We start from the raw sequence: 23,732 nt of genomic DNA on the forward strand, positions 1-23,732 counted from the left end.
CTCATTTGGGGTTTCTATTGCTGTGAAGAGACACCATGACCACCGTAACTCTTATATAAAAGAAAACATTTCATTGGGGCTGGCTTACAGTTTCTGAGATTTAGCCCGTTATCTATGGCCATGGTGGGAAGCATGGTGGTGTGCAGGTAGACATGGTCCTGGAGAAGGAGCTAGGAGGTCTACATCTTGATCCACAGGCAACCAAAGCAACTCTGTGACACAATGGGCATAGCTTGAGCAAAGACCTCTGTAGCACAAATTCTAACTGGCATTAATAATAAAAATCCAGAGTCATATATAGGGGTTAATGCTGAAGATCAGGGAAACAGAGTGCCAGCCTCTAGAGAGACCTTTGACCTCCACCAATGCTCAGACTGAAGGAGCAATCCTGTCCTCAGACTGTTTCCCCAGACTTTGTCCTCTGACTGCAGGGATGATCCTCAGAGGGCAACTGTCTCTACCAAACCTCAGACTGCACTCAGCTCCGGTCTCCTCCCGCCTTATATTCCTCTTTCCACCCAGCCATATCACTCCTGTCTCCACCTCCCTAATGCTGGGATTAAAGGCATGTGATCCCAAGTGCTGGGGTCACCTCTGTGTGAGTTCCGTTTCTCTTTTAGGCCGATTCAATCTTGTGTAGGCCATGGTGGCTTTGAACTAACAGAGATCCCTCTGCCTCTGTCTCCCGAGTCCTGAGATTAAAGGTGTGTGCCACTACGCGCTGATCTCTGGTGGCTTAGCTCTACACTCTGATCTTCAGGCAAGCTTTATTTGTTAAAACATAAAATGTCACTACAGACCTCAAAACCCACTCCACAGTGACACACTTCCACACCTAATAGTGCCGCTTCCTATGGGGGCCGTTGTCATTCAAACCACCACATGGTCCTAGTATAGAATTAAGCATATTTAAGAGGTAAGTATTTCCCCAAAGCCACAGTTGCTTAGTTTTAGCCAGGATTTAATTGGGTATGGCTGACATACTAAAATGATCTCACTGTGGGCCCTAGGAACTGAACTCAGGTCTTCTACAAGCTCAGTACCTGCTCTTAGGGACTGAGTCACAGCTGAAATCATTCATCTTATGCTTTTAATGTTTTTCTTTCTACTTATCACGTTTATTATAAGTACCATAGACAATGTTAACTGCTTAAAATAAACCCTAGTTCATTTTGTCCAGGTACTCTGTGTCCCTAGTTCATTTTGTCCATGCACTCTGTATAAACATGACTTATCTGGACAATTATAACTCTAGCAAACTGAAGCCAGACATCAAGTCAGCAGGTCAAGTGTTATAGCTCTACTTAGAAGAGCCTGCATAGCAGCTGGGCAGTGAAACATCTGGCTATATTTATTCTGTTTTTCTCTTGGCACCAAATAAGTTTGATTAAATGGACTTTATTTTTCAATCTGGGTGTTTCGGCAAAAGTCGGACAAGCAGAATAGGGAAGAGATATATGCAAATATGTTTTTGAGTGGAATTGCACTTGGTGTCTCCAACTAGCCTGGAATTTGGCTTCTGAACGTTGATCCTCATGAGCTTAAACTTACAAGAAAGAGTCAAATATTAGAAATTATAAATTGTTAAGAGTTTCTACTTCCTCGCACCAAACTTAAGCCAGTTTTGATGAAAAAACTGTATAATGCAGAAGAACAAACAGACTTCTTTTAATAACACGAGACTTAGGAATTAAACATAGCAGGCAGAAGATCCGGTAGGAATTCCAAGTGATATTTTCCAGTGGTTCACTAAAGGATGTTTTAAGCCTTGGCTTGTATAGCATGCTACTTTATATAGTATTCTTTATTCTTGAGATCTCTGCAGGAGAAGATATTATATTGATATACATAATTGTCTGGACTTCCTTCCCAGATGGCCACATGGGAGGAGAATAAGCCAAAGCAGCGTCCAACTCTTGGAAGAGGTAAGGAAAAAAGTTTGCAAAGATTAAAGGCCAGCATAAAAAGGAAATGGGAAGGAGTGATATATTATGGATATACTAGATGGTAAATACGAGCCAAAAAATATCCTAGAATGATTAACTTTGAGTTTATAATTTTATAGTCTTTTCAAGGAATATCATATTTTATAAGGGTCTTATATTCATTTATACTATATTTTTTAAAGTTGTATAATCAGTGATTATTCATTATGCATATGCTAAAGATTCAAGGTATTTAAAAAGTGATGAAAAGAGAGAGTTTTTGCTCTTAGATTTCTTACCAGGGGTTTGGTTGGAGGGGGCAGTGGGACAGAAGAAATACTATGCAGTGAGTCATTGAGAGGGTTCTGTCGGGGGTACGCTGGGAGAAACAACATCTCCACTGACGTCCTGAGGGGCAGACTCCACTATGGAAATCCCCTTGACAAGACAAGCACTGTGGAGGGTTTTCCCCAAGGTTGGGAAGAGTTGAAGAATAAGCCTCATGGAAGAAAGTCTTGGTGTGGTTCAATGGCATGGATGTAGAGATGCAGAAGTGAGAAGAGAAGCGGCATGGTCAGTGAGGTAGGGCGGAGCTCAGTAGGCCGCACAAAGCCACAAGAACATTCACTGTGTATTCTGAAATGGTTTGTCTCCTTGGAACCCAAATCCCCGTACTTCTGGCATGGTCCAACACACTGACTACACTGACTTCTATTGTTTGACAGAATGTGTTAGCTGCTATCATGTGTGACTACCAACGAAGGAGCTGGACTTCATGGATGGATCTGGGAGAAGGCACCTGGGGGAGCAGGAGGCAGGGAAGGATGTGAGGATCCAAGGCTCAGAGAAATTCCCAGTCATCTTAAAGGACCCTGAGATTTTATTCAGATTTTAGGGCAAAGGAGGCCCAGTTTATACAAATAAAATGGAATAGGATATACACAGCATCTTAGTCACTTTTCTGGAGCTGTCACAGAACACCATGGCCAAGGCAGCTTACAGAAGGAAGGGTTCATGTGGGGTTCACAGTTCCAGAGGGTTGGAGTCCTTGACCATCACAGCAGAGAGCATGGCAGTAGGCAGGTTGGCAAGGTGATGGGGTAGTGGCTGAGAGCTGTGGGTTCATTCACAAACAGGAAGCCAAACACACTGGGAATAATGCCACCAATCTTTTGAAACCTAAAGTCCACCCCAAGGAATATATCTCCTCCAACTAGGCCATGCCTCCTAATCCTTCCTAAACAGTTCCACCAACTGGGAACCAAGTGTTGTAATAGGAGTGGCGGGGCTGCGTTCCCAGCACCCCGCCGCCCGCACGGCTAGCTTTACCCGAAATAATTACACACAAATTATATTCATTTAAACACTGCTTGGCCCTTTTCTATCTAGCCTCTTCTAGGCTAACTCTCGCACCTGGACTAGCCCATTTCCAATATTCTATGTAGCACAGCTAGGTGCGCTTACCGGGAAGATTCTAGCCTACGTCCATCCTGGGTCGGAGCTTCATTGCGTGTGTCTGCCCAGGAGAGGGGCATGGCGTCTCTTCTGAGGCGCGAGTCTGAGCTCACTTCCTCTTCCTCCCAGCATTCTGTTCTGTTTTCTCCACCCACCTGTGTTCTAACCTATGAGGGCCAGCCAAGCAGTTTCTTTATTTTTTTAACCAATGACCTTCCTCCATCAACCAAGTATTGAGATAGGTGAGCCAATGGGGGCCATTCTCATTCACACCACCACAAACTGTGTGCAGGTTTTTTTTTGTTTTTTTTAACAGGAGACTGTTTTCCAAGACTTGGTAGGTTTTTCCTTTTCTGCTAACAAAATACAGACCATGTGCCCATTTTCCTTTTTCCCTCAGGCACCAGGAAATTCTGTCACCTCTAACACATGAAACCCAGCGGTGACACTGACCTTTACATGTTCCTTTGTCCTGGTGTTTAGTCTCAGTTAATTTGTTATTGTTTGTTTTGTTTTTCCCCCAAAGGTTCCCAGACTCAGCTCTCAGTAGCGATAGGTTACAGAGAGAAACCACGACCACCGGCATCTACACTTCCCTGTCGTGGGGTGAGGAGGGAGCATGTAAGTCATTCCTTATCCTCCGATGGTTTGTACACACAGGGCAGGCAGGAATCAGTACTCTTGAAGCTCTAGCGAAACAAACGACGCTAGGCTTTGGAATTTTGGTTTACTTCTCTCATCCAGAGCTACACGGGCAGTCTTGTGTGACAGGTCTTGTCTTCACTCTGTATTGCAGGGACCCTGTTAAGACAGGTGTGACTAGATCTGAATCATGTTTGGAAAAATATTCACACGTGTAGTGGGGGAGAAAGCATGCTAGCTCATGAGAAGGTAGTGGTGCTCTTTAAACACCTATAGACTGACTGGGTGACCTTGGCTTAAACAACTCCTGTAACCTCTGAGCACTTACTGAGAGTGGGGACTGGCAGTCAGTCATGCGTGGTTGGCTGAGGTCTGAACAGGAGTCACATCACTGGCCAGTGAGATTCCAAACAGAAAAAAACAAACAAAAACCAGCTCACAAACACAGCAAGCCCAATGGCGCAAGGGGGACAGTAGGAACAGCGTCTTCTGGGTAGAAAAGAAGTAAAATAAGTCCCTTAGCAGGTACAGCAGGTGACATCTTTACGTTGCTAAGCATGTGGGGCACATGCTCGCCTCACCTCTGAGAGGGACGGTGGCTTAGGGTCAGACCTAGTTCAATGACTCTGGCACTTATTAACTGGATAGCCTTGAGCAACCCCCAAGAGCCAGGTTCTTCGTTTCAAGAGAGAGGGTAAAGATCCATTTTCAGGCATAGGAGGGTAACTAATGAACTCGAAGTGTGAATTTTAATTTTTATGATTCCACTTTGTGCACCCCCTCAAGGCCAAAGGGAAAAGATTTAAAAGTCTGTATTTTCCCTTTAAATCTAAGACTGGAGGTCACACAGACTTCTGCTGAGTAACGGGCCTGTCCACCTCCACACTTATGCTATTCCCTGAGCTGGCGGCTTCTGAGCTGTCTCTGGGGTAACTGGAGCACACTTGGCGGCAGCCCCAACTCCAGCTCATGGAGATTGTAAAACAGCTGCCGCTGGGATCAGCTTCTCAAAAAACTGTTGCTGAATTAATATTGGCAGTGTGTGCAGGTTATATTTGCAGAGCCCCGGGATCAGGAACCTGCTGGCTAAAGTCCCTGCTAACCTTTCTTTGTCACGCTTGTAACAGCTGGGTCTTCAGTTACTCTAGGCAGCCGGAGCCTACCCCACCCTCTGCACCCCTAGATTAGGAGTGGAGTCTCCTCCCAGAGGAGAAAACTGTCCTAGCTGGAGTGAAAATCTTTTCCTTGGAGGACCAGACACTATCACCTGGCAGTTTAAATTCTAAAATGGTGCTTGGGTTGTTCCCCATACTGCCCCGGTTCCCTCGCTCCAGCAGGTAGCCGAGTTCCAGAGTTCTGGGAAGCCTCACTTCAGGGCAGGATGTCCCCTGCACGCAGAGCAGTTACAGGCTTCTGTTGTATCCCTGCCGCGGCTGGCTCTTGGGCTGTCCAGACACCAAGAGGGGACTGGCGAGAACAGAGTAGCCACGCTTCTTGTGTGATTTTCCTCACCAAATAAACAAACAGTTCTTTTTGTATCGTCTGACTATTGAACTGCTCAAGTTAGCTGGGATTTTAACTCTTAATCACCCTTATTCTTAGCAAAGATCCAGGAAGAAACCTCAACTGTTTCTTTGTTCATTATCAATCTTTAACAGCACATTTGTTGACAGGATCAAATGTATCACAAGAGAGAGCTGAGCTGAATTGTACTTAAGATGAATGAGGGCCGGTGGTGGTGCACGCCTTTAATCCCAGCACTCAGGAGGCAGAGGCAGGCGGATCTCTGTGAGTTCGAGGCTAGCCTGGTTTACAAGAGCTAGTTCCAGGACAGCTAGGGCTGCTACACAGAGAAACCCTGTCTCCCCCCCTCCCCCCACCATGCAACTAAACTCTAAAATGCCCTTACAAACTTCTGAATAGACAATAGCTAGGTCTTAAGATGACTTCCTTCCTTCCTTCCTTCCTTCCTTCCTTCCTTCCTTCCTTTCTTTTTCTTTTTGTTCTCCAGACTCCATTTCTAAAATTAATTCTGAAGAGCCTGACCATCAGGTTTCAGATGAGGACCCTGAATAGATGATTTTGTTCAAAGGAGGCAGCACCAGCCAGCTGCCGATGTGGCTCAGTGGGTAAATGCTTGCAGCCCAAGTACCAGGACCTGAGTTTGGGCCTCAGAATCCACACAGAAATCCAGGCATGGTGTTGAGAGCCCGGAGCCCTAGCCTTGAGGTTTGGTGGGAACAGCTGGATTCTTGAAGCCCACTGGACAAATGGGAGAGCTGCAGGTTGAGGGAGGGCCTATCTCCAAATGCAGTGGTGGAGAGCGGCCAAGGGAAGATGCCTGATGTACACACACACACACACACACACACACTAAAAAAATTTAAATATTTTTAAAAAGTCACAGCTAAAAAGAAAGCCAAGCAGAAGAGAAAACACAGAGGGAACAGTCATTATAGACAAAGCTTCAAGTCCCAAAACGTCCCCCAAATGTTCACACTCACACATTTCAAATTAGGCAGTTCAAGAATAGTAATTTTACTGAAAATAAATTTTAAAAAAATATAAAAATGAAGCAGCTACAGGTTTGCCACTCGGTTTCCTCAGAAAGTCTGAATAAAGGGCTGCTTTCATTCGTTCCTGCTGTCTTTGAATTCATGTGGTCATCAGATGCTTAACTCGGTGGCTGACATGGGGCAGGGATGGGGGAGAGGATGGAAGAGGAACGCTTGGGTCAGGTTCCTTCTCAAAGGGTCAGCAATGGGACAGGTAGCTCCGCTCATGTCTTAGGGAGCCCCCACCCAAGCGCTGTGGGTGTCTGTGATGGTTAATTTCATTACTAACCTGGCACAATGGAGAGTCAGGAAAGGGGGTCTCAGTGAGGTATTCTGTCTAGGTGGGGGATTGTCTTGATTAATTGTCTTGCATTAATTGATGTGTGATGACCCATCCTAAGAGTGGGTGGCAGCATTCCCTGGCTTTGGGCTTTGGTTTGTACAAATAAGGAGAAGGTGAGTGGAGAGAACACACATGCATCCGTTTCTCCCTGCTCTTGGCTGTGGCTATGACGTGATCACTGTTCCTGCTGGTTCCCCAACGCCACGGGCTATGGAACAGGGAACTGGGCTAAGATAAACCCTTTCTAACGTAGGTTGCTTCCTCAGGGCATTCTGTCACAGCAACTAGAAAGGAAACAAAGATTTGTTCAGGTGTGGACTAACTACTTCACGTGGACCTCTCATGTGAGCAACTCGGGGGCACATCTCATGGAGTTCCTCAGGAGACTTCTGCCTGTCATGGGGTCCTATACCCATGACTTCTCTGTTAGACCCTAGTCACCTGGAGTCACCCGGAGAGGACTGGAAGCAGTGTTTTCCTCTTTGTTCAGAGTCCAGGAACCCTCAGGCAGCGAAATCAGTGTTGTTGCCATAGCTTCAGATTTTCCTGTCTCAATAAGCCAATCATCAAACACTTCTCCTCCTTGTAAAATAGTGGTAGAAAGCAGGGGCTTCCGGAGCTATGTGGGACCATCCCATCTTCCCGTTGTGTGGGACCATCCATCCCATCTTCCCGTTGTGTGGGACCATCCATCCCATCTTCCCGTTGTGTGGGACCATCCATCCCATCTTCCCGTTGTGTGGGACCATCCATCCCATCTTCCCCGCTGTGTGGGACCATCCATCCCATCTTCTCGTTGTGTGGGACCATCCATCCCATCTTCTCGTTGTGTGGGACCATCCATCCCATCTTCCCGTTGTGTGGGACCATCCATCCCATCTTCCCGTTGTGTGGGACCATCCATCCCATCTTCCCATTGTGTGGGACCATCCATCCCATCTTCCCGTTGTGTGGGACCATCCCATCTTCCCGTTGTGTGGGACCATCCATCCCATCTTCCCGTTGTGTGGGACCATCCATCCCATCTTCCCGTTGTGTGGGACCATCCCATCTTCTCGTTGTGTGGGACCATCCATCCCATCTTCCCGTTGTGTGGGACCATCCATCCCATCTTCCCCGCTGTGTGGGACCATCCATCCCATCTTCCCGTTGTGTGGGACCATCCATCCCATCTTCCCGTTGTGTGGGACCATCCATCCCATCTTCCCGTTGTGTGGGACCATCCATCCTATCTTCCCCGCTGTGTGGGACCATCCGTCCCATCTTCCCCGTTGTGTGGGACCATCCCATCTTCCCGTTGTGTGGGACCATCCATCCCATCTTCCCGTTGTGTGGGACCATCCATCCCATCTTTCCCACTGTGTGGTACCATCCATCCCATTTTCCCCGCTGTGTGGGACCATCCATCCCATCTTTCCCACTGTGTGGGACCATCCATCCCATCTTTCCCACTGTGTGGTACCATCCATCCCATTTTCCCCGCTGTGTGGTACCATCCATCCCATCTTTCCCACTGTGTGGGACCATCCATCCCATCTTCCCCGTTGTGTGGGACCATCCATCCCATCTTCCCCGCTGTGTGGGACCATCCATCCCATCTTTCCCACTGTGTGGGACTATCCATCTCATTCTCTCCCCTATGTGAAACCATCTCATCCTCTTCCCCCAATGTGGGACCATCCATCCCATCCTCTCCCCTGTGTGGGATCATCCATCTCATCCTCCCCTCTATGGGACCATCCATTCCATCCTCTCCCCTGTGTGGGACCATCCATCCCATCCTTCCCCCTGTGTGGGATCATCCATCCCATCCTCTCCCCTGTGTGGGATCATCCATCTCATCCTCCCCTCTATGGGACCATCCATCCCATCCTCTCCCCTGTGTGGGACCATCCATCCCATCCTTCCCCCTGTGTGGGATCATCCATCACATCCTCTCCTGCATATGAGACCATCCCATCCTTCCTCTCCATTCTCCGACTTGCTACTAGTAGCTACAGCCCTAAGACCAGTAAGGAGAGATCCTGGTTGGTTTTCTAAAAAGATTTTTAGTACAAAAGCCTGGACTCCAGTGGTCCTAACAGGCTAGGCTCAGCTATCGGTCCCCACATTCCAAAAGTCAAGGACTTGAAAAGATGAACTCAGTGTGGGCACACTGGGAAGAAGAGATAAAGGGTCCAGTGACTCTGAGTCCATCTTTAGGGCCTTGATATGCAATCCAGTACAGGAGAGGGACAAAGAGAGTTCCCATGGTGATGATAAAAAGTGAGTTTGTTTTGTTTTGTTTTTCAACACAGGGTTTCTCTGTGAAGCCTTGACTGCATGGAACTTGCTCTGTAGACCAGGCTGTCCTCAAACTCACAGAGATCCGCCTGCCTTTGTTTCCTGAGTGTAGGAATTAAAGGCATGCGCCACCACCGCCCCGGCAATAAAGACAGATTTTTAAGAGAGCTATCAATGGATATTGAAGACAGTCAGGGTCAGACAGCAGGATGGGCCTCCACAGTAGATGTGTTGGCCTTTAAGCCAGGTTTAACCTTCTCTTCCATCCTGAAGCTGGATGCTTGACTGAGCCTGTGCGGGTCTGATCTGCGTCATGATAATATTCTGATGGAGTTCTTGCTTCATGATCAGTGAGGATGCTCCTTTCATCTCACCAAATGTTCCTTGAAGTTTACATCCAAGAGCTGGAGACACGCTGGAAAGCTAAGAGTACCCTTATATGCTGGGCGTATTTTTAGCAGGCTCCGCACCAGTCTCACGGCAGCGATGGGTGACCCAGGACCGCTTTAGGACCTGGCGCATTGAATTTCCCAAAAGGGCCTTTTAGAAACCCTAGGGAAACAGATGCTAAGATTCTGCTGGAGGTCTCAGTGGTGTGACTGTGATCATTCATTGGGAAGCTACTGCAATTTCAGAAGTGAAACATGTTACCTACATCTAGAAACATAGGTGGCGAAACCAGATAGAGGGTAGACAATAATTAACATGAAAGCCTGAGTTGCTGCTAACAGCAGGTGGTCACTGAGGAGCACAAATAGGGCAGGAGCTCAGGCCTTGTAAGATAGTTAGCATTTGGAGCTCGAGATGGCTCAGTAAAGAGCACTTGTTGCTCTTCCAGAGTTCAGTTCCCAGCACCCATGTTTTAACTATAGCTTAAGGGGACCTGTTGTCCTCTTCTGGCCTCCACAGGCACCTGCACACATGTGGCAAATATACACACACATAAATAAAAAGGAGCTTTCATAAGCGACATAGTCAAAATTTTATTTTAAAAATGTTTTACTATGCTGGGCGGTGGTGGCGCACGCCTTTAATCCCAGCACTCAGGAGGCAGAGGCAGGCCGATCTCTGTGAGTTCGAGACCAGCCTAGTCTACAAGAGCTAGTTCCAGGACAGGCTCCAAAACCACAGAGAAACCCTGTCTCGAAAAACCAAAAAAAAAAAAAAAAGTTTTACTAGCATAAATTCTATATTGCAATGACTTCATTATAACATTTTAATAATGTATGTAACATATTTTGATCATAATATTTTAACCTTATACTAGGCTAAGAGGTCGATACATGGGTATTGGACTTTGAGTCTTTAAAATATACCTATATTTTAATAAACTGTTGTGAATGCAATAAAAATTAAAAGACTAGATGGCATTGAGTCAGTGACCCTGGTTAGTCTTTGAGCCACAATAGTCCCTACAGTCAATTCACCTTGGAATTTGGGATAAAAGATGTAGGACTGTCCAGTCCAGTTTCTTTTTTTATTATAGCCATGTTTATCAGATTTTAGTATGTCTCTGTATGATATAATTTATAATATAAGTTTGTAAGTTCATATTGTTTGGGATATTTGGTGAGTTGTTAGATTCCTTTTCTTATTTCTTGGTGATGTTTTGACTCCTCCCCCCCCCCTTTTTTGTTTGTTTTTGATACAGAATTTCTCTCTGTAGCCCTGACTGTCCTGGAACTTGCTCTGTAGACCAGGCTGGCCTCAGAGTCAGAGATCTGCTTTGTTTGTTTCTGCCTTTTTTGAAAAATGAGTTCAAGTTTTTCTTTGTATATGTGTATGTTCATGTTAGTGTCTGTAGAGGTGTAACATGTGTGTATTGATGTACATGTGTGTATTGGTGCATATGTGTGTAGTTGTATAGGTGTACCTGTGTGTATGGGTACACACACGTATATTGGTTATTTTACCCTTTACTCTTTGGGGGTTCACCACCCAGCTCCTAAATAAATACACAGAGACATTCTTATGATTGCCTGGCCTTATCTTGGCTTGTTTCTAGCCAGCTTTTCTTAACTTAAATTATTCCATCTACCTTTTGCCTCTGGGCCTTTACCTTTCTTTATTTCTGTATATCTTCTCTTCCTTTCTTATCCATGCATCGCTGTATGACTGTGTGGCTGTCCGCTAGCATCTTCCTCTCCTCTCTTTTTCATTCCTCTATTTTCTCTTTTTCTCCTTCTATTTATTCTCTCTGCCTGCCAGCCCTGGCTGTCCTTTCTCCTGCCTAGCTATGGGCTATTCAGCTCTTTATTAAACCAATCAGGTGTTTTAGGTAGTCAAAGTTTCACAGAGTTAAACAAATGTAACATAAAAGAATGCAGCACATCTTTGCATCATTAAACAAATGTTCCCCAGCATAAAGGAATGTAACACGTCTTCAGCTAATATTCCGTAACACATGTGTGCCTGTGGAGGCTGGAGGGCAACTTCACCTTCAGGTGTTGTTTCCTAGGCTCTATGCACCTGTGTGTGTGTGGGTGTGGGGAGTGCTGAGTGTGTGCATGTGTGTGTATTTATGTGTGTATATGCCAGAAGACAACCTTAGAGGCCATTTTTCTGGTACTACTCGTTTGTTGCTGTTGAGACATTATCTCTTACTGACCTTGATCTTGTCAAATAGGCTAGGAAGGCTTACCAGCGAGTCCTAGAGCCCCAGAGATCTGCCTGTCTCTCTCTTCCCAGCCCTGGGATTACAAACATGGCTCACCATGTCTTTTTCTGTGAGTTGCGGGGAATCAGTTCCGATCCTTGTGCTTGGTAGGAAAGAACTTGACTGAGTTAACTCCTCAGCGGCTCAAGCTGTTCTTTGAGACAAGATTTGATATGAAGTCCAGGTTATCTCAAATGCACGATCCTCCTGCCTCTACCTCCCACGCATACAAACTCATTCTGGGCTCAAATTTTTCTTCATTGATCTTGAATTCTTCATTCTGATTAGATTTATGGTTGAGATAGTAGACAAGGAGAAGAAAGGAGCAAACTTACCTTTTGCTATGAAAATCTTCTTGCCTTTACCTCTTGGGGTTACTCTGATCCATGCAACAGGTTTGAAGACTCAGGGTGTTTTTGCTAAACTGTGTGCAGACTCACCTACATATTTCCCAAGTGAGCCATTGGTTCACTGAGCAATATCCGGAGGGAAACTTATGTTCCTCATAATTATTCCTTCACCTTTTTTAAAGATTGCCTTTGAAGGCACCAGGCATCAGCAATGTCTGCCGTCAAAAGCTCCTTTGTCTGCGGGTTCTGTGGTGTCATTTGGCTCATTCACAGAGACTTTCTTCCTATGGTGATGGCTTCCCCTCTGTGAAAGTCGCCCTACCTGCAGAAAGGAAGTTGGCACAGATCCGGAGCAGCCAGTTGATCCCCAAGTCCTTCTTGAACAATGGCCCTTTCTTGAAAGCTCTAGAGGAGCCCCCTACAATGACAAAAGTGGAGTCATTTGTCAGTTAGTTGTCTGTTGCCAATAAACGGGAAAGATGGTCTGCCTGGGCTTAAAATGTGGGAAAATGGGTAGGATCAATAATTCTGGATCAAGGCTTGGGTGCACTGTGGAATCTCATCTGGATGAGGTTTTCTTACACATCTTGATGTTCTTGGGTGGAATAAAAGACATGAAGGGACTTGAAACCAAGAGCCAGTCCTAGGCAGCTGCCTTCATGGTTTAATGATGAAAGCAAAAGTGAACTATTGAAGCTACAGGAAAATTTGTCATGGCTTTTTTTTTTTTTTTTTTTTTTTTTGCAAAGGACAGAAACTCTTTTGCAAAGGCATAAACTTGATAAAAAAAGAAGTTTCCTGAAATAAGGATATAGGGAATACCATAGAAGCAAAAAAAAAAAATATGCAGTTTGTCCTTTAAATGGAGTGGAAGCCAAGAATCAATAGGAAGACACAGAACTCTGCCCTAGCTCTGCTGCACTCTGGCAAGTACTTCATTTGCCTGGACTTTCTGAAAAACAGGCTTTCTTCTTTTTCTTTAAAAAAAAATTCACACTATTTATTGATTTATTTAGTGTGTGTGTGTGTGTGTGTGTGTGTGTGTGTGTGTGTGTGCTGGACAACTTTCAACAGTCAATTCTTTCTTTCCTTCGTATAGGTCCCAGGGGACAAATGCAAGGCTTGGTGACAAGTGTTTTCCTGTTACCCACTGAGCCATCTTGCCAGCCCAGAAAGCAGTTATTCTTGTTTTTTGGTTAAACACAGACACGTCTGCTGCACGAGAAAGGTGATCCTTTGTTTGTCCCAGGCGCCTGGCCAGCTTACACCAGAAATAACCACACAGAAATTGTATTAATTAAATCACTGCCTGGGCCATTATCTCTAACCTCTAATTGGCTAACTCTCACATCTTGATTTAACCCATTTCTATTCATCTGTATATCACCACGAGGTTGTGGCTTACCAGGAAAGATTTAGCATGTCTGATTCTGGTGGCTCCATGGCGGTTCTCTCTCTCTGCTTTCCTTCTCCCAGAATTCAGTTCTGTCTTCTCAGCCTACCTAAGTTCCGCCCTATCAACTAGGCCAAGGGCAGTTTCTTTATTCATTATCCAATGAAAGCAACACACAGACAGAAGGACCTCCAACACCACACGTCTATGCTCATCACACGTTAGTCGAGATAGTCTAGGCCAGTGGTTCTCAACCTTCCCTAGTGCTGTGACCCTTCAACACAGCTCCTCATGTAGTGATGACCCCCCCATCATATTATTTTCGTTGCTACTTCATAACTACAATTTTGCTACTGTTGTGAATTGTTTGTAAATATTGGTGTTTTCCATTGGTCTTAGATGACCCCTGTGAAGACTGTTCAACCTGCAAAGGGGTCAGGACCCATAGGTTGAGAACCACTGTTGTGAGCAATAACTCCAATGAGAAATGAATCCCAAACATGTAGAGTTTTGTCCTCATTCCTGTCACATTTCTATGGACTCTGCATCCCACTTTTCTCTTCCATAATTATGTGTCTAGAATATGCGGCCTCCAAGGTGACAATGGTGGAGAAACAGACAGGGGAAAGACAGAGATGTTTCTAGCATCTGAGCCTAGATGTGGCCTGCATTGCCTATTTCCCACAGGCTAGAACTTACACCTGATCTACTCTTGGAAGAAACTGGAGAGTGTATGAGATCAAGCAGAAGAGAGTGCACACCGAGGGATTCCCTTACAGCACCAAGCACAAGCTACCCCAACCAATCAGTGCAAACTCTTGTTCTAAACCTTACAGCCCTAAGGGAGAGGGCTTGGCCCAGCTTTCGTCAACTGTCCACTCTTATCTGTCTGTTCTAGATTGGAAAAGGTGTCAGGTTGAGCGGAAGGGCAGTCAGTTTCCCATCTTTGATCGAATGACTCGAACATGGAAAGTAACGATGGCCCTGGGAAAGACAACCTTCTTCAGACAGTCAACGTCCCGAGCCTGCGGGCAAAACCTCAGATTATTTCTTAGTAGAGTTTTTGAAGTTTTGGGAAAACATAATTTTATTTATTTATTTTTTAATTTTTTCTACTTTTTAATTTATTTATTTGAAAACATAATTTTAAAAATGAAAAATTGAGAGACCTATATGGAGCAGGTGAGGCTTCTTATGTCACACGCATTCACGCACACACGCACAGGCACACAACCTCCCTCTGGAAATAAACTGATGCATTCAAACTACTAAATGCTCATATGCAGCTGTCCACAGCACAACAGCGGCTGACGGAGGGGCAGAAGCCCCGGTAACAAGGCAGAGTGTCCATCTTTCTCTGGGCCCTCTGTTAGAGGACTTCTGTGGCAGTAGTTGGGACACAAGCTTGTTTACATGTCCCTTTTTCACGAGAATCACATGAAGCATAGATACACTGATATTTTAAACTGGAAAACCTTCGAATGTAAAAATCTATAGGACAGACCTGTGGGTCTCCACCCCTTTGGGGGTCAAACAACCCTTTCACAAGACCACTGGAAAACACAGATATTTATGACTCGTAACAGTAGCAAAATAACAGTTATGAAGTAGCAACAAAATTAATTGCATGGTTGGTGTCACCATGACATAAGGAACTGTATTAAGGGAGCCCAGCATTAGGAAGGTTGAGAACCACTAGGTTACATAATAAATACTTAGACTCTCCTCTCACCTGAAGTGAGTGTAGACTGATTCCCTACGCTCAACCACAGACTGCCCATCACAGGGTCTGCTTTGTTAGACACTGAGCACTAAATAAAGAGCGAAGAAGTCACCAGATGATGCTTTGGTTCCGGTTTTTTTGCTTGTCTCGCGTTGTTCTTTAGAAGCCTGTTTGTCTCGCTGTAAACACACAGCTAGAACAGCCTCCACAGCCCCCAAAAAACCCCACTTAACACACTTTCTAACAGGTTTGGCTTAAGGATGTTTGGAGGTCAAATCAGGAATCAGGCTAATCTGATCACTTATCAGAGCAGCACATTTTTACCTTAGTTCTTAAAGATAAGATTGAAGTGCTTTAAAGGAGTAAGGTGGAAATCAAAGAGTTTTTTTAAACAGGCAGGACCAGAAGCTGGGAGCAAGCGCACTGGATTTCTGCAAGCGCACTGGATTCCTCAGGCACAGAGTTAATGGCAACAGGTAAAGATGAACTGGGAGACACCGGTGGCAAGCGTTCACAAGGGAAGCTGCCCAACAGTGGTCTAACCATGAAGCCCCTTGCCAGTGTCCTCCACTTGAGTGCTTGGGTTGTTTCCTCGACATCCTCTCAAACGCTGGGCCACTCTCTAAGAGGACTTAGTGTCAGCATGTGTATACTACCCTGATGTCGGGAATCTGCCTCTGGAGAAAAAAGGAAAAGGAGGGGGGTTGCTGTATTAGGCTTAGGGCCCAGTCAGCCGGTAGCCTGTGGGAACATGAGCAAATTCGTCCCGTCTTCTTCAATGACGCAGGCATGAGCCAAGGGGTTCAGTCTGGAAAGCAAACCAGAATTTAGCCTGCTCATCTTCTTGGCTGACCCTGAGGTACAGGACCCAGCATGTCTTCCTGTGCTTAGAAGACCTATCGATCTGCCTGGTTCCCTGGCTCTCTTTGGTCTTGCCTAGGAGCCAGAGTATACCCCAGTTTAGAATTCGATACGCAATGCCCCAAAGCAGCTTTGATGAGGAGGAGATGAAGGATGGGAGTGGTGATAATAACTATTGCTAACCATTAGTAATCTTACTGTGGTTTTTCATTAGTACGGCAATGGAGTTTCTGGTATACTCCCAGAAAAGCCTGTTTAATGATTCATGCTGCTAAAATCCCCGTGCTGGTCATACTGGCTCCCTTTCCTGTTCCTAGGAGTATGGGATGAGGGACTGAACTACAGCAGGATGTGAAGGAGACAAGCAGAAGGAGAACGAGCAGAATGCTAGCATCTTTTTAAGGACACATTTAGAGATTAGAGATGTTTGATGGTGTATCATCCCCCCGTCCTCCTTCCTTCCTTCCCTCCTTCCTTCTCTTTCTGCCTTCCTCCTTCTCTTCTTCCCCCCCTCTACTCCTTGACAGGGTATATACTCCACACTGGCCTGAAACTCACTATGTACTGGCCTAGAGCTAACGACTTCCCCCTCTACCTCTGTGTACACCACCATGCCTGGCCTGCTCTAATTATGCACCATATTCTTGCATGGTCTCCCTTCCCAGCAAATGAAACCCCATCGTCTTGGTGCAGCTGATCTGCAGGGATAGAAGCAAGCTGGGCTGAACTTACAGTGTTAAGATGAGAAAGGCGATTGCAATGTTTTCCTAGAGGAGCCCCCTCCCCTCTCGCCCCGTTGTTCAGCTTTTATTTGTCGATTTGTTTGCTTTCATGAGGATGTTTTTCCAGGAAGGGCTCACTCCTGGCTGCTCCTTGCTCCTGGATGCAGCTTCATAGAACCGTTCCTCTTTACTGTAATGTCTTCCCTTCGGAACTCTGATTTTTCTAGAGTCTCTACTTTTTATCTAGTGACCCTCTTGTGGGAGAAGCAGGAATGGGCGGAGAGGTAGGCCTAGGGAGGGCGGATGGATTAGAGGTTGCACCCATGTTTTCGTTTGGAAACACACGTGTTAAATTCATGGCATTCTCAGGCTGGCCTGCCCACATCCATAGCCAGCACACTCCCAGTGGCTAAAACCCTCTGCAGAGGAGGGATGCTTCCTGTAGTGAGACATGCCCAATTAGAGTCAAGTCAAACATGCATCAATGCAGAGAATGAGAGTGGTACAGAGGGCGCCACATCACTGTCAGCGGGTAGCTCAACTGACACCGAATTGCCTGGAATTTTACATTACAAGAAATTCGCGTTTAATTTAAATGACTCTGTGGTGAATTGCATTGTTCTAAAGTGAACTCTAAGTGGGCTAATAATGCCCCACTTTATAAAGGAAGCATGGTGTGGGCAGAGAAAGTCGTATTTGAATGGATCTGCAACTATGCCTGAGTCGCTATCACTGGAGGCCGATAGAAGCACATTCATTCTTAGACTATCAATTTCATAGCCCGTGAAAAGTACCGAAAACAAAGTCTTGAAATCCAGACAGAAGTAAACCATCCTGGCTGGATGAATGACATTCTCAAGAGATGCTCATGCTCCTCCCTCAGCCATCAGCCCTCTACACCCCAAGGAATTGGAAATTTCCCAGGGGTGTCATCTGGGAGAAGGAAGGGCTGAAGCCACTGTCAGTCAGAGGAGAACCCTGTCTCCTGGGAAGATATTTCCCACAGTTCTGACAATCTGTCAGGCCACCTCACAGGAGAGCTGGGAGCCCAGACAGAGATGGGTGGAAGTCAGTGTGGGGCTGACAGGACTGCACCTCGAAGGAACTTAGTTATGCGCACTGGATCTCCTACCTGCATTCCAGAGCTGGACTTAGGTCAGGAGGGGTCTCCTTGTTTCTCTTTTCAGCTTGGGTCACATTGAACAACTGCTTTCTACTTTTCAACCCCCACCCCCATGGTCAAAGATGTCTTTATAAAAATGTTTCACAACTTCATTCTAAATATACAGAATAAAAAAATGGTGTGTTCATTTGTGAGACAATGAACCAACCAGATTTTCTTTATATTGTCTCAAAATCCCCTGGGGGTGGGCAGTGCATTGTAAAATGACCTTTTCGAGGGAAGAGAAGGAAGATGTTTTAAATTGTTCCATGATAGGTGTGCAAGACTGCTCTCCAATGTAGATATAGCTTAAATACACTTGATGACTTCTAAAATCCAATTTGGGACAAGCCTAAAAAGCCTGACATATTTAACATACTTGAGAAGGTTTTGTGTAGCAGGAGTTCCCAATTGACCATGCAGGCCCTTGGAAAGTAACAGAAGGCCAACTTTTGTTGAGTCTACAGTTAAACATCACATCCATGCTAACGAAACACAATGTGTGGTGAACAGAGGGTGGAGACCTTACTTTAACACATAAAGGAAAAGTATGTCAGTGTAAAATGTGGACTAAAGTGCTTTCAGGAAGAAGGTTCTAAAAATCTATACAGGCTGGAAAAGGGGATCTCCCTTCCTGGTGAGAGCCCCCCTAATGTAAAGTGGGACCCCTCGGTGCTCACTTCTGCAGAGACTGACCTCCTGGGGACAGCACCAGTGAAAGCCACCTTCTGCTCCACAGTGTGTTTTCAGAAAGTTATTATAACAAAGATTCTCTAGACATGCATTTTAATGATTGCTTTTCCAATCAGGGTTGCACCAAAGAAGGTCCAAAGGGTACATGGATGTGTCCACATGTCATTCTAGCCAGGTCAAACAGGGGACTTGGAATAGAAGCATGGACCAAAATTTAAAACACAAAAACAAAACAAACAAACCTAGTACTTTCTGTTCTAGGTTTTAAGCTGCCAACTTAGCCCACGATGCAAAGTCCTGTGGCTCCTCTGCATGGTCAAGCATTTCTTCAGATTCCCAGTACTCTTCATCATCTGGTCCAGAACCTGAGAGGTGAGCTTCCCTGGCCTTGAAATGCAGAGGTCGGATACAGCTCTCTGATGGCTGTACCAACACCAGTGTCTCTGAAGATGATAGATAATCCACAAGGAAACGCCCCTTCAGTGCGTTCTCATCCATTCAGGGTAAGGTGCTCAGGAAATCAACTGTATTGCATAGCAGTGGGTTGCTTTTACTTTTACTCTTTGGCTCTTTGCCCCCAAATAAATGGCACAGAGGCTTATTGTTTCTTATAAATGCCTGGCTTTAGCTTGGCTTGTTTCGAGTCAGCTCTTCTTAACTTAAATTATCCTATCTGCCTTTTGCTTCTGGGCTTCTGTCTTCCTCTCTATATATTCTACATACCTTTCTTTACCTCTTATCCCATGGCTTGCTGTGTAGCTGGGTGGTTGTCATCTCTCCTTCTTTTCTCTCTCCTTGATCTCCTTTCCCAGACTTCTCCTATTTATTTTATCTGTATAATGGTCTGTCCTGTCCCTTTAAGAGATAAGCCACACCCACACCCTCCCATGTTCACCGAGGCAAGCTGATCTTCAATTTCCAGCCTGAGTCTACCCCCTTCTCCCCACTCCTCCCCTTCCCCCCTCTCTGTTTCTCTCTCTCTCTTTCTCTGCCTCGCTCTCTCTGCTATTTCCCCTTCCCTTCCATAACCCACTAAATAAATATACAACTTTACTCTGCATGGCATGCCTATCCTTCTTGGTCTCTCACCCACCACTTGGCTTCCTGCCTGGGACACCTGGCTGCCTTTGTGGCTGTGGTCTCAAGACCTGCTGCCCACTGCCTACCACCACTCAGGAACCTGTGGCATGGTCTCATGGCCTGCTGCCCGCTGCTACCACTCGGGGACGTGAAGTATTTTACCTAATCCATTACAATCTGCCTGCCACCCTCATCTATTTCTCTCTCCTGCCTAGCTATTGGCTGTTCAGCTCTTTATTAGATCAATCAGGTGTTTTAGACAGCTTCACAGCTTCACGGACCTAAATAAATGCAACAGAAAAGAATGGAACCCATCTTTGCACCATCAAACAATGTTCTGCAGCATAAGCAAATGTGACACATCTTAAATTAATATTCCACAGCCTTGCATTCATAAGTAGCGAATGTAATTGAAGGTAATTGTGGGCCCAGGTAAACCAGGAAAGTGTGCAAGCCTGTTCCAAGACCAACAGAGGACACAGCCGCCAAGCCTATCCAGTAGGGGTATGAAATGAACTGCTTCTCTATAGGCTGCACGTGCTGTTAGCATGTTCCTCCCACACTGGGCGGAGCCATAAGCACAGCACGCAGCAGTGAAGAAGATACCACAATGCTTTGATCCCACCACCATTTTGAGGTCCATTCCTTCATACTGCAAGGTGATGAGTGGCTGTCTCCACAGGACAATATTCTGGCTTTCTTCTCGGTCTCTCCCCTTCTTCTCATATACTGAAGAAGGGTCTGTGAAACGTCCATTATGCTGTGCCTTACTCATGGCTACGCATCTCTGGTCACAGGTTTTTCCAGTCTCTGCCAGTCCATAGATCAGTAACTCTGGAGGAGCTGTCCAGACCCCAGCTTCTCTGGATCTCAGGATCCTGGAAGCGGCACCCACCACCGCTCTTACACCTGCTGCGGAGACAACTGTCTGCCTATGGCTTCTATCTGTCAGTTTTATCTACCTATTGAGGCTGGGTGATTGAGCCTAGGTATCAAGGCTGCCACTGGGACCCTAAGAACTCCATCTAGTAGCAAGCTCTCTGCAGCTGTAGTTTCCACATCTGTCATGGGTCAAAAATAGTCAGCGGAATTGTGTTTCTTCTGAACTTGCACATGCCATGTATGGCGCCCCCGTCTGCGCTCTATGTGCTGGAACCCAGTTCACGAGCTTCGGGCAAGGGGCTGGAGGTTGAGGAAACACACGCAGAGACAGACCGACACACAGACCTTCCAACAGTGGTACCAAAAGCCCATCTGTAATAGCACCATGGAGGCTTAAATACCCTGCAGTCAATGGCCAACAGGCTAGGCACAGCTTCTAGTAACTTCAATTAGAAGGCTCTAGACAGGGAAGAGCAGCTGAAGGCCAGGACTCAATTAGTCCCAACAGCACATATGCTCTTCTTGCCTTTATTCCCTAAGACACAATATAATTGTTAGCTATTTGGTATTCACATGGTATTAGGTATCAGATTAATCTAGATTGTTTATATAGGAGGATGCCCATAGGTTATATGCAAATGCTCTGCCTTTTATATAATAGACTTGAGTGTGTGGCTTGGAGCCAGCCTCCCCTGGAGACAGAGGAACAGCTATGAGTTAAGTTTGGTCTCAGGACTTCAGTGGGAAATCAGCTGAGTTCCATATCAAAAGGCCCTTTCTGGAGTTTCCCAGCTTCTGGCCTCTGTGTCATTTGCATAAGCATAAAAGGAATGTGTTGATCTTTTCATTTTTATTCCCCAAACAGAAATTAGAAGTTCTTTTTGATATGACAAGACTCAAGAACAATCAGAAGAATTGTCCTTCAGAATCAGGTTTGGGTTGAGGACAAGCTTACTCAGCAGCTTCCTGCCACCCTGGGCCATCAGCACTCCCCAGGAGACCAGGATCTGTGCCTTCAGTGGGAGGGGTGAGCAATGTCATTGGTCCCTAGGTCTAAACGGGACCTACAATGGCTACTTTGTTTTCTGCTTTTCCAAAGAAGGATAAAGACTATGGTACTCGTGGTTAATTCTGAAGGGAAAAAAAAAAAATCATGCAACTAAATTTTCCCCCCTAAGAATTAAAACAGAACAAACAATATTTTCACCCCATATGCCAAACATTCTTGGGATAGCTGCTGCTGTGCTGTGCGGAGGGTACTTAGTAGAAGGTTCCATTTGTTCTCATATTTTCCAGATCTAATGGTCATGGCAAATTCCAAAGCTAGCAAAGGATGAAAGCCGTGCAGCCCGGCACCAGAACAGAGCTGAGCAGCCTCAGGCAGAGCACGGGGTAACTGAGAGATGAAGGCAGCCTGCTCGCCTCTCCAGGCTGTGAGACCCTGCCCCGGTAGCTTTGCTTCCTGGGTCAGTTTGCCTTTCTGCAAAACAGGAGACAGGATTGGGACACGTTACCCAGCATTTCCCGTGAGGTTCTATGAACCTCTGAAAGTAGATCTTATCCCTCCTTTCTCTCCAAAACATTAGTCTAAACCCTCTAGCCACCATGTTCTCTTAGTTTTTATTTTTAATTTTTAAAGATTCTTACTTTTTTTTCCATGTGTGTTTTTCCCGCATGTATGTCTGCGCGCCATGTGCATAGCTAGTGTTCTCAGAGATCAGAAGAGGACATTGAAACTGCTGGAACTGAAGTTACAGATGTTGGTAGGCCATCACGGGGCGCTGGGACCCAAACCGGGATCAAAAACAAGTGCTCTTAACCACTGAGCCATCGCTCACGTTTTTGCTTGTCGTGAGTCTGAAGTCAGTATATATGGATGTTCATTTTATCACCAAGTGTAGAGTTCCGTCCCAGATGGGTAAATTGCCTGTCACTCCTTCCATTGGTAGCTAAAAGAGGAGAGAAATAGATGTTGAAAACATGAAAGAAACTAAACCAGAAACGGAGCTGGAATTTTTGAAATGGAGACTTGGGCAGAACCGAAGAAGCTGAACAACACAACCCTGGCCCTGGGAGCCCTTCCCATGCGTCAGTGGGGAGGATGCAGGAGACACTCGTGCCTGGTGGTCTCAATTCCCCAAATCCTAGGTGTTGGGAAGATCGATTTTTAAAGGTTTGTCCATTTCCAGCCCTCTTGCATTTCTCCGGGCCCCGGATATCGAGGTAACAGGGCCCAGAGGACGGGAGTGAAACGAAATTGTAGGTTTAAGCAGACACAAAGCCTAGATTTTTAGCATAAAGGGCTTATCCAGGTGTGACCCAAAGAAGTCAACATGAACTTCTTGTTCCTGCTGTCAAGTGGGGAGCCACGACTCCAGAAACGTCTGGAGCAGTGTTCAGGGCCGATCTCTGAGGTGCCGCACTTGAAGAATAAAGAAGCCTGTCCCCTTATTCTTTTTTGCCCGTGGAGGTTGTTGTCCGCCGAACGCCTAGGATGTCCTCAATTAAATTTGACGGCGCAATTAAAGATGTCTTTAGGCAGGGTCACAAATATTACCAGAGGCCCTTGGCGTATGAGGGATACGGATAGGACAGAGGTCGATCTGATGGAGACTCCCACGTCATAAAATAGGAGGGGCTTCAGCCGCTCAGAGGGCCACCCCAATCAGAACTCTTACTCTGCTTAGGTGTAGCCGTCCTGCTAGATGTTTGCAAATATCTTATTTATGCTATGGAAATGAATTCCTGGGAAATGTCTTTTACCACTGATTATTTTGGTAATAATGGGTTTAATCCATGCCTAATCATGATTATGAATTTAAGATACATAAAAGTCACACTCATTTTAACATTGTTCATTCTAAATACATGGTAGGTCTGCCTACAACCCCAGTGTTTGGTCAGGGAAGGCAGAAGGCCAGATTTAAGGCCAGTCTGGGTTGTAGGAGACTACCTTGGAATAAAAATAAACAACAACAACAACAACAAACACACACACACACACACA

The 23,732-nt window shown here is 45.7% G+C and overlaps 1 pseudogene; it reads right to left on the reverse strand.

The window, feature by feature from the left end:
- Positions 1–16,054: 16,054 nt before the first annotated feature.
- LOC121459251 lies at positions 16,055–23,350 on the reverse strand (annotated as a pseudogene).
- Positions 23,351–23,732: the final 382 nt, after the last annotated feature.

The sequence above is a fragment of the Microtus oregoni genome, unplaced genomic scaffold (assembly GCF_018167655.1).
Source record: "Microtus oregoni isolate MIOR12 unplaced genomic scaffold, Mior012 000019F_ref0000042, whole genome shotgun sequence".
Taxonomy (NCBI): Eukaryota; Metazoa; Chordata; class Mammalia; order Rodentia; family Cricetidae; genus Microtus; species Microtus oregoni.